An 11629-nucleotide genomic window follows, 5' to 3' on the forward strand; every position below is an offset into this window, starting at 1 on the left:
TCTGACTTGGACTTCTTGAAGGACTTGTCACTTTTTCCAGAGCATTTGAGATTTGGCTCGTGTAAAACACACCCCAGACTGCAAAGTTGTAGAACAAATGAATGGCTTCAAAAAGCTCATGAAAGTTTTAAAAGATATTTACTACCTACCCAAATGGTATTTGGGATAGATTGAGTTAAATAAAATATATTATTAAAATGAAGTTTGCTCAGCTCTTGTTACTTAATGTGACGACAAGAAAGTTTAAAATTCTACACGTGACTTTTATTGGACCCTGCTGACTAAGGCCTGTGTCCTCCCATCACATTTATCTCCCGCCCAGCTTTTATTTTAGCTCCCCGCCCCCCTTTCATTCCAAGCAGCAAAAACTGACTTTGAAGAGAAATTAAAATGAAAAGTTTGGGGGATTGATCGCAAGGGCCATCGGGATTGAAGGGGTTGTTGATCAGTCTCGAGTAGATCAGGGTTGGTTCTGAGAATCTCTGCAGCACAGGTTCACAGACATGATCATGATTCAGCCCCATTTCTGGGTCTTGCATTCCGGATTCCAAATTCCTGGGAAGAGAGAAATTAGTTCCATTCAGATCAGGTGTGGAGGGCCAGCGAGCTGGGTCAATGCAGGAGGGCCAGCGAGCTGCCCAGAGCAGGTTCCCATCCCTGCCCTCCCAAGGGAGGCCTTCTCAGAGGTGACGGGCACAGAGGCTGCAGCAGGGAGTTCAAGCATCGCAACAGTGTGAAGAGGGCACGTGACTGGTACATGGAGTCGCTATGCATTAGAACCAACTTTCTGCCACCTAACTGCCGCCACCACCACTGCCACACCTGCAGCCACCATGCTTCCTGAAAGGTAGCTTCTGATCTTGACCTCCTCAGGGTCAGCAAACTCTTTAACGACCAGACAGTAAATCTGTTAGGCTCTATGAGCTATAGATCCCATGTTGCAACCATTCCATGACTCAGTGAAGCATATGAGTCACCTAAAACGATACACAGGTGAATCAAAGTGGCTGTGTTTTGATAAAACTTTATTTGCGTAAAGAGCCGCATCTCTCACACTGTCCTTTCTCTTCCCTCTGCCAGGAATGTTCTTCCCCTCCTTCCTTCCAACAAGCTCCCAATCCCCCACTGGGTCTCAGGTTAGGTGCCACTTCTTGGAAGTTTCTTCTAACTCTCTTCTTTGATGCATGTGATTAGTTGCCCCTTCTCCATGCCCCCACAGACCTCTGTATCCGGGCAAGCACTTCTATTATCCCGTTCTGCCCACTTCTGTGTTTTATCCATCCTTATGAGCCAACCTTCTGTCGTGCTTGGCCTATGGGAGATGCTTGGGTACCACGTGTGAGCTGTGTGGCTGGAATGGAAATCAGGGCACAGACCGTGCAATTGTAGAGCAGTGGTAACTGTCCGGGGGTTTTATGGCAGGGCTAAGAATTCTGGGCTGTTTCTGTTCTTGGAACAGGAGCTTCCTCGGAGATGTCCCCGGCTGCACAGGGCCTGGGGCCCAGGAAGTTTTCTTCTGGCTCTGGCCTTCTCTGTCAGGGGCTCCAAGTCTCTCTTTCCCCATGGAATAAGTATACACTCAGGATGCATGATAACGAATGGTGATTGGAATGTGAAAGTTGGAAACAAAGAAGAAAAATGAGCAGCAATAAAGGGTGACCTTGAGGATAGAAATGATGTGGAGATTTCATTTTAAAATGTTTCATGACCATCAAGTTACACGATGCAAATACCTTTTTTTCAATAACAAATTGCAACTAAACATATGGACCTCGGGTGATGGAACACATAAGAATCAAATGCATCAAATCTGTGCAAAGAGACAAGGGAGAAGCTCAATGTATACAGTGCAAGGTCGGGGCAACTGTGAAACACTCCATTGGTTGCTCGTGCAAGTTCAAGTTGAAGCTGAAGAAACTTCAAACAAGTTTACAAGAGTTCAAATACAAACGTGAGTACATTCTAACTAAATATAGAGATCAGCTCAAGGATATATTTGACAAATTGAATACCACTGGCCAAAACCTAGGCAAGCTGTGGAATGGCATCAAGAACATCATACATGAAAAAAAAGGGGAAAATGTGAAATGTGTGAAGATCTGAAGTTAGAAAATCTTAAAAGGAAAAAAAATACAGTCAAGGTGAAAGAACTGAAGGAAAAAAAAACAAGGCTTGAGTTGTAATATTGAAAGATTCAATGACACATTATTGAGTGATACATAAGGGTATTAAACAAAATGGAAGGAATGCACTGAGTCCCTGTACCAAAATAACAGGTTCAACTATTTCAAGAGGTAAGATAGGATCAAGAACCAGCGAGCTAAAGGGCCAAATCCAAGTGGCACCGAAGGCATGGGGAAAAACAAGGTCACAGAGAATGTCAACTAAGATGCTTCAAGAAATGATGTGGCACTGGAGTTCTCATGCATCTGTGCCACGAAACTTAGAGGACAGCCCCCGGCTATGAGAAAAGATCCATGTTTGTACCCACTCGAAAGAAAGGTGAGCCAATAGAATGTGGAAATAATCTAACGATAGCACTAATATCACATGCGGTGAAATTCTGCTGCATATCATTCAAAACGGTCACAGCAGTACATGGACAGAGAACTGCCAGAAATTCAAGTTGGCTCCAGAAGCCGGGCAAGGAGTGAAGCATACCATTGCTGACATCTGATGGATCTTGGCTGAAAGCAGAGAAAGCCGGAAGACGCTGCTGTGTTGTGTTTTGTGTTGCCCATGCACAGACATTGGGCTGTGTGGATGAGGACAAATTATGGATAACTGTGTGAAGAACAGGTTTCCAGAACCCTTCGCTGCGCTCATGTGGAACCTGTACACAGACCAAGACGCAGTTGTTGAACAGAACAAGGGATGCTGAAAGGCTTAGAGCCAGGAAGGCAGGCCGTGGGGTTGCATCCTTTCACCGTACTTATTAACTGTATGCTGAGCACATGATCCGAGAAACTGAACGATGTGAGGAAGAACAGCATCAGGATTAGAGAAAGACTCATTAACACAAGTTTGCAGGGGACACAGCCTTGCTTGCTGGACGTGAAGGGGACTTCCAGCACTGATCGACGAAGATCAAAGACGGTCACCTTCGGTATGGATTGCACTTCAACGTAAAGAAAACAAAAATGTCAACAACTGGGCCAGAAAGTAACACCATGATAAGCTCTCTTCAAGGATTTCATTCCATTGGATCCACAATCAACACTCATGGAAGCAGCTATCACGAAATGAAATCCAATGCACAATCTTGATTTAAAGTGTTAAAAAGCAAAGATGTTACTTTGAAGATGAAGGTGTATTTGACCCAAGCTCTAGTATTTTCAGTCTCCTCACAAGTGTATGAGATCTGGGCAAGACGGAAAATTATTGATGCCGTTGAGTGATGGTGTTGGCAGAGAATATTGACTGTACCATGGACTGCCGGAAGAGTGAAGAAAGACGTGCTAGAATGGCATAGCCACAATCCTTCTTAGAAATGAGGATGGTGAGACTTCCTCTCGTGCACTCTGGGCATGCCATCCTGAGGGACCCCCGTCCCTGGAGCAGGGCACCATGTTTGGTAAAGTAGAGGGTCATCGAAAAGGAAGAAGACCCTGGACGAGATGGAAGGACCCCAGTGGCTGCCACCCTGGGGGCTAGTAGCCGTGAGGCTGGCGCAGCCCAGGCAGCGCTCGGTCTGTTGCACGTGGGCGGCTGTGAGTTTGGGTCCAGTGAGGGACATCACAACAATCACAATAAGGAGTTTTTACAGATGAAGGAAGTGGGAAATTCTAAGGCCTTAGATAATGTCATAAGCCACATCCCAGCCAGGGTGAAACTAGGGATGCTACCCTCCCCCCTGGAGGACCAGCCAGACTCCCTGTGGAGACCTCACTAGATGGGGGATCCCAGGGAGGCCGGGGTGGGGGGGGGGCGGCAGTGAGTGGTCACGGTGGCCTCTGAGCAGGGCCTTCTGCCTCTCCGGGTTGGTGAGTAACAGTCAATAGATTCTGCGGAATAGAACCTGGGCAGGACCAGGGAGACTGAGGGCACGCACCATGGGTGTAGACCCCGCAAGGCTTTATCCGGGGCTGTGCACACCACCCCCTGTGTTGCCCTTAAAGATTGAGAGTTTCTCTTCTGGGTCAGATGTCAAACTTTAGGCAACATGACAGACATGACTGGGCTGTCCTTATGCACTGCGTATAAGGAAATGAAACAAGATGCGAATGGACCCTCCTTGCCTGTGTGGCGCGGTGGCAGCCTACCTCACAGGGATGCCGGGCTGGCGTGGGTGACCCGGGACCACCGGCGGCACGTCTTCCATAAGATGAGGCTGACCACCAGCAGGGTGGACGAGGAGAGCAGGACCGGGATGGCGATGACCTCTTCTTGCAAGCCGCCCACATCTGGTCAAAAGGATGGTGGTGTCAGGCAGGACCAGAGGGAAAGCTGTGCCCTGTCCCCAGCAGGCATGGCCCACACACTTGCGGGGGTGGGGGGCAGCCCTGGGCCAAGGGGGGGCCACAGCACAGACAGGCTAAGAGGCAAAGACTAGGCTCTGTGGACATGGTGTCCTCCCCAGTGTCCTCCCCTAGGACATGGTGTCCTAGAAGGGGGACTCAAGTGGAGAGAAGTGGTCATAGCATCACCACGTCCCTTCTCGGTGACCAGACGGAGACGCTGAGAGGCAGAGAGGCAGGCGTGTCTAAGGTGAGAAGGGAGCAAGAGGCAGAGGCAGGATTTGAACCCAGGTCCACATGCTGTCCTCCACTTCCTGCTATCCACATGCTTCGCAGCAGACCTGTTGCAAACGCTCACTGTGTGCCAAGTACCCAAGCCAACCCAATGAGCCAATGCCTGGTAGCCCCTCGATGCATGCCGGCTGCCATTTGTTCTTACTACGGTTTTGACCCATGTGGTGCTCATGGCGACCATGTGCCACAGGCCTTGTCCCTAATTTCTGGATGGAAAAACCGAGTCTGGTGGGGTACAAAGACTTGCCCAAGGCCCTTGCTGCCATCGAGGAGGGCCAAGATTCACAGCCAGGCTGGCCCTCTTTCCACAAACGCCAGTGGCTGACTCCAATGCTCCAGTGGACCAAGGGCCGAGGTCCCTGGGGAGTGTCAACAGAGGACCTGTCAAGGGTTGTCCTGGGGAAAGGGTCCCCGAGGGCAGGGTGAAGACCAGCGGGGACACCAGGTACCCAGCTGAGGAAAGAGCTCCTCCTCCTCATTGTCAGCAGTGGAGCAGGCTGTCACACAGGCAGAGAGCACCCTCCCACCAGGGGTCCCCATGAGTGTGCGTGTGCGGAAGCAGGAGTCTAACTCTCCCGGTCCTCCGGGTGCTCGGAAGCAAGTGGGGGCCTCCCTGAGACTGCGTGATGCAATCCTGAACCAACACCAGCACTGCCGGGCAGCCCTGGCTCCTCCCTGCTCCCATCCAGGGCCGGGGGGGGGGGGGCACCCCCTTCCTCCTGTCACACCTTCCCCCATCCCCTTGCACTCTCCCCACCTCTGACTTTGCCCCAGTGCACACAAATAGGCCCAAAACCCACCCCTGCTCAAAGCCACCGCGCCTGTGCCTGAGGAAGGCCCCACAGAGCCCAGCTCAGCCCTGCTGTCCTCCCCCTCACACCATTCTGCCAGGCGAGCCGCTGCCCGCCGGCCACCCAGCGTGCTCAGACTCTGGTGGCATTGTGGCTTCTCCAGGGGGCTGCTAGGACACAGGTCAGCAGTTCAAAAGCACCAGCTGCTTGCTCTGCAGGAGGAAGGGGGAGGCGGCCCTTCTCCTACAGGTTTAGCTTTGGAACCCCGATAGGGGTCGCAATGAACTCCATGGAGGTGGGGGGGCTCGGGTTTGCTGAAGTTGGTCCTTTCACGTGCTGCTTCCTCTCAGCGGGAGGGGCCCTCTTGCTGAGGGTTGAGCTCTGGCACCCTCTCCTCTGGGAGGCACCTCCTCCCCACCCAGGCCCTTGGTTTGGGGCAGGCCCTGCTCTTCCCCACAGCCCGCCCCAGGACTTGCTGGGCAGGGGATTGAAAGAGGGGAAGAAGGGGAGAGAGCATGGTGAGACTGGGGTGCAGGCAGCAGGGAGGCCCCCACAGGTCCCCTTTCTGTCCCCTGGGATTTGCCTAAAGCCAACACTTCTCACTGTAACCATTTTCAGTTGTGTCTTTACCTCCGTTCATTAGGAAAAAAATTTTTTTAAGATTCTAGACATCAAATGTCCTTTCTAATGTGAAATCCGAGTGACCCCTTTCAGCAATATTTCTTATTAGGACTCTCGTGGGTCACACAGTGGGCACCAGCATGCCGGGCACAATGCCGTATGGAGCCCTGGCAGGGGAGCCGTTAGGGGCTGGGTTGCTCTCTTCCAGGTCAGTGGTCCACATCACCAGCCATTCCTTGGGAGACAGCAAAGGCTTGCTGCTCCTCTAGAGAATGACAGTCTGGGAAGCCCACAGGGACATGTCCGTCCTATCCTGTCCCACAGGATCACTAGGTGTCAGAATGGATTTGATGGCAGGGAGAGTACAATATCAACAAGATGGACTGATTAAGAATCTCCATAATGTGTGGAAACACATGCGTATTGAAGTGAGCAGTGCACACTGATGCGTCTTAAAAGTGAGTCAACCACACGAATGCAGGCGAAGATGTGTGGCTTCCAGTGAGCACTGTGGCCGGCTGCCTGGTGGGGAGGAGCTTCCTAACACTAGGAGGAGATACCACGTAGCTTTCATTAACAGACAGTCTGCACCCATCTACATGCACAAGGATGAGTTCTGACCCGCCTCGGATACAGTCTAATGGGACGTAGCCCATCTTCCTGGGGTAAAAACCCCAACTGAACTCGACTCATAGTGACCCTATAGAACAGAGCCAAACTGTTCCTGCGAGTTTCCGAGGCTGTAACTCTTTACAGGAGTAGAAAGCCCAATCTTTCCTCTCAGAGAGGCTGGTGGTTTCAAACTGCTGACCTTGTGGTTAGCAGCCCATCGCATAACCACTACGCCACCAGGGTTCCTCTTCTTGCTGGGATTAAAAAGACAACACCAAACGCACTGCCTCAGAGAAACTCCACTGTCACTGTTGACGAGTAGAAAGCCCAGTCTTTCTCCCGAGAAGCTGCCGGTGGTTTCAAACTGCCCGACCTGCGGATTGACGCTCACGCAGCCATGAAAGCAGTAAACCTCCTAGCAGGAAGTATCAAGACCCAAGCTGAGCTGGTCTGAACCAACTCAGTCTCCTCCCCCAACTGCCCCACACCCACACTGGGAGCCCTCTGACTCCAGCCAGCAGCTGCTTCTGGTTCAATGGTGTTCCCTTAGGAAACTTAGCCAGTGCTGGGTGAGGTGGGCTGGGAGACCCGGGCCTGGCCTCCCTAGGCCCGCCATGGGCAGGCTGAGGGACCTGGAGGATGGCAGCTCCTCCTCGGCCTCCGTTTCCTCTACTACAACAAGAGGAATGTCACCCCAGCACACCTCACAGAGTGGCGTGGGATTGGAAACTACGCATGTGGGTTTGGGCGTCACGCAGCCCTGGGTGCAAACCCGAGCTCTCCCATGGAATTGGAAAATCACCCCGACTATGGACGTTGGTGGCATGAGAATGGAGCCTCCTAGGGCTTACTGTGAGGGGGTGGCAAATGAGAGCTGTTATGTGGTGACGCCCCACATAAGGCCCCGTGCATCACGTGCATCGCGAGAGCCAACAGACCAAACGCTGTTTGACTCAGCAAATGACAAGGGATTGTGAGAGATGAGAGAGCATTTGGAAATGTGGATCCTGAAGAGAGAATTCTGGAGTCAAGAAAGTGCCCTGGGAGCCGTGGGGCGAGATGAAGACTCCCACTGGAGAAGCGTCTTGCCAAGACGACAGTTCATCCCACACGATTTAGTCCACAAATCTCCGGGCTTGAGCTGCAAGGCGCAGAACTGGAAAACTTTCAAGGGCCCTGGTTCCCTCCCGAACCTGTCCCTTCCCCGGTCCTATCAGCGCGGGAATATGGTGGCCACACGCAGGGTGAGGTGCACTGCCCTTTCCCCCCTTAGGCTCACACACCTCCCTGATCTCACAGTCAGGACCACCCAAGCCTCAGGTCCACCCACACCACCACCCACCCACCCCACGGGAATCTCACGCTGGCAGCAGGCAGCCCTGGGAAGAGCCAGCATCTACTCACAGCACCAGTAAGTAGCACTGGAGAAGTTGCAGGGGGGCTGGGCGCCCATCACGGGAGCACCGGGGTCTCGGCTCAGGACCAGTGGAGGTAGCTGGGCTCACAGTCACCCCAGCGCCTTTGGTCCCTGAAAGAGAGAAGTAGGCCAAGATCACACCCGAGAGCAGTCAGGTTCAAGTCAACGGCTACACAATGGGGTCCGGAGAAGCAGGATTCACATCATCCAAAGTCAACTACCCCTATTGTACTAAACAGGTGTTGTAGAGGACTATTTAGCACAAGCCAATCTGCTATTAAATGACAAAATAAACAAGCCAGGCCAAAAAACCAAGCAAACAAACACCCAGGTGTGGAACAAGAGGGTGAGTGTTTCAGTTTTTGCTAAATAAATTATGTAGTTGTTGGTTGTCATTAAGTTGGTGCCAGCTTATGATCAGTCCGTCGAAAATGGAATCGAGTCCATGGAAAAATGGAATGGAAAGGACATGTACTTTCCCCGCATACTTTCTGAAGCCCCACTGCCCAACAGAATAAAAGGGTGCTGGTCCCGCCCCATCGTCACCCTTGCTGATGGGTCATTGCGGCGGCTACAGAGTATTGTGAATCCCCCCACCCGAGGGGGCTTATCTTCCAGTACTATACTGGGCAAGATTTTGATGTGGTCCAGGGGGTTCCCCTCCATTGGCCAGCTTTGGAAAACACCATCAGGCCCCTCCTCCTCGTCTGTCTCCGTCTGGACGCTCTGCTGACACCATCCACCACAGGAGATGGGTTTGCTGAAATTCGAAGCACCAGTGGCATGGCTTCCAGCATCCCAGCCACCCACAAGACACCCCAGGCCGACAGACGGGTGGTGGAAACGAGACACTGAACTGAACGGCCCAAATGCCAGATGTGGTTTTCTCTGGATGGTCGCTGGATGTTTTGTGGGTCTTGACGGGATGCCCCGTTTTCTTTGATGAGCATGCTTTAAGCAGAATCGTCTCCCTAGAAAAGACCCACATGTTCCATAAGCAACCCCCTCTGGCCAGAGATGCCATCTGCAGCCCATTCCGCAGACACGCACACAGAGGAATGACAGCAGGCGAAGTGTGTTTGTGTTTTGTGTGGAAGATTATTATTTTTTGTTTCTGCATCAGCGGAAAAATGCCGGAAAGCAGCTGCATGCCCAGCCGGGAACAGCTGCGGACTCCTGCGTGTGGGTGAAAGGGTTCTACTTTCTATTCTTGACTTAAAAAAATTATTTTATAACAAGAATTTGTTAGCTTATTTAAAAATGATGGAAAGCCAGTCATCAAACAACGTCCTAGCCTTCACTGGCCTGCCTAGCCAGAATCTGGTCGTCAGGGGGCTTGTCCTGGGACTCAGGAGTGGGATTCCTCTGATCTGTAAGAGCCCTCCCAACCCGGAGACAGTGTGCCATCCTGGCTTCAGCTTGGACTGTAGCTGGTTGCGGGCAGCAAACCCATTTGTCAGAATCTTTCTGAGGCACAGACTCTGAAAGACCCCCGGCCAGCCCTGTGGGCTAGGCAGCGGGCTGCGAACTACACTGCCGACAGATAAAACCCGCACACTGCTCCTCGGGAGAAAGAGGAGTCTGTCTGCTTCTGGAGAGATGGACAGTCTTGAAGCCCACTGAAGGGTCGCTGACTCGGAATTGGCTTGCTGGTAGTGGGTTTGTGTTTCTGTGTCCGGTGGGCAGAACAGTGGGGCGTGCCCTTATCCCTCAGAATGCATCGTCTAATAGTCGTGAGGGGCCGCTTTGCCTTGAGTGGGGCGGAAAATGAATACGAAATGAATCTGAGTTCTGGGTGCCACGGATTCAAATGTATGCAAGGTCATTCTTCCCTAGAGGTGTGTCCGCCATTCACCTGTGTGGTGTGGGTGAGGCGTGAAGACACCACATCATAGTGTAATGTGACTTAATGTGGCTCTTCTACCTATACCTTTCGTAACTTCCACTACAGGGCCACGTGGGAGTATGCAAATGAGGTGTTTGTGCTCCCCAGGGGGATTGGATAGCTTGCTGATAATGCAAATAAGGTGCATGGCACCCTTGTAGGGGTGGGGCCATGCAAATATGGTGGATGGAACTCTGAGGGAGGGTGTCATCTGTTTTCCTCGTTGTTCCGGAGCACAGCAGGGAGTCAAGAAGAGCAGAGTCACTGTGCTGGGAACCTCCTAGACCCAGGAGACAGAATGCTGTAACACTGGGGACAGCGAGAGACGGTGCCAGGAAATGGGGGGCAGCAGGATCTGCTCAGCCGGGCGGTCAGCTAGAGAGCCTGATGGGCTAGAGATGGCGTGGTGGGCGTGTCTGAGAAGAGGCTATCTTGAAGGAAGCACTGTATCCAGAGCCATTTCTGATCCTGAAGTGTACCCAGTTACTTCTTGAATAAGCCTCGTCCTCATGAAGGTGACCTGTGAGTTCTGTGGCCATTGCAGTTAATTTCCAGACCCAGTGGAGTAGAGAGCGTTGTGGGTGGACGGTTGGTGTCAGAATTGACGACAAAGGTTGGACAGAGGAGGCCGATCTGACCTTTGCCCCACAGGAGTTAGCCCTGGGCTGCGGACGCTGAATTATCCTCCTTCCAACTTGTGAAACTCGGGGTCAGAAGTCTCCCCTGTCAAGTCATTTTTTGTAGACCCAAAGGCTAGGCCCAGGGTAGGGACTAGATTGGCTGGGTCTACAGCCCCCACGGTCAGTTTCTACCTGGCCCGTGTCCACCCAGCCACAGTGGCTATAACGCTGCCTGTGTGGAAGTACAGATTCCCACTCCTCTCCCCACCTGCTGACATGGGGCCTGTCCCTCCCTGTGGGCCAGCCCTCTAGGGGTCCTTCCTCCTAGGTCGGGGAGGGGGTGACACCTCAAACCATGTTGCCAGCTAGTCTGACAAAGAGAGGAGGGGGGCTAAGTTTGGATGGTGGGGTGAAAAAGACTCCCTGAGTTCAGAGAGAGGCCCCCAAAGAGGAAGAGGGCTCTGAAAAGGGGCTGTCTTGCGGCAATCCTCTGAGGCTGCCTCAGGCTAGAGCCTTCAGACCAGGAATGGTCCGGTAGCTCAGAACCGCCTGTCCCTGGTGCTGATTCTTTGAAGGTGGCCATAAAGGGAGCTTCCCAAGGTCCTGCGGGAGCTAGGGTGGGAGCCAGGGCCCACTCTGGGCTTTGCAAGGTCAGCCCAGGTCTTGTCCCACAGCCCGGGGCCTGTGAGAGACGTACTCATCCTGCCATTTCTGGGACCTGTCTGGGCCCCTCCCAGGTGGCATCGCCCGCTCTCCCAGATGGCAGGGCTGGCCGCTTACAGAGGGAGGGGCTCCAGCCTGGGGCCTGGGGGGAGGGGCTGTGGGAGCAGACCCAGGGAATCAGCCTACAGGCCCGAGGGGGCCGAGACTCCTTCTCTGGAAAAAAAGACTCCAGGACCCTCAACCATCAATACCCCATGCTAACCCAGGCC

General features: G+C 52.7%; 1 long non-coding RNA gene across 1 annotated transcript; it reads right to left on the reverse strand.

The window, feature by feature from the left end:
• Positions 1 to 290: 290 nt before the first annotated feature.
• On the reverse strand, positions 291 to 5353 carry LOC142434308 (uncharacterized). Its single transcript, XR_012781140.1, has 3 exons — positions 4897 to 5353; positions 4263 to 4403; positions 291 to 555 (listed from the first exon to the last, which is right to left on the reverse strand). It is a non-coding gene; the product is annotated as an uncharacterized LOC142434308 (long non-coding RNA).
• Positions 5354 to 11629: the final 6276 nt, after the last annotated feature.

This window comes from Tenrec ecaudatus, chromosome 1, assembly GCF_050624435.1.
Source record: "Tenrec ecaudatus isolate mTenEca1 chromosome 1, mTenEca1.hap1, whole genome shotgun sequence".
Classification (NCBI taxonomy): Eukaryota; Metazoa; Chordata; class Mammalia; order Afrosoricida; family Tenrecidae; genus Tenrec; species Tenrec ecaudatus.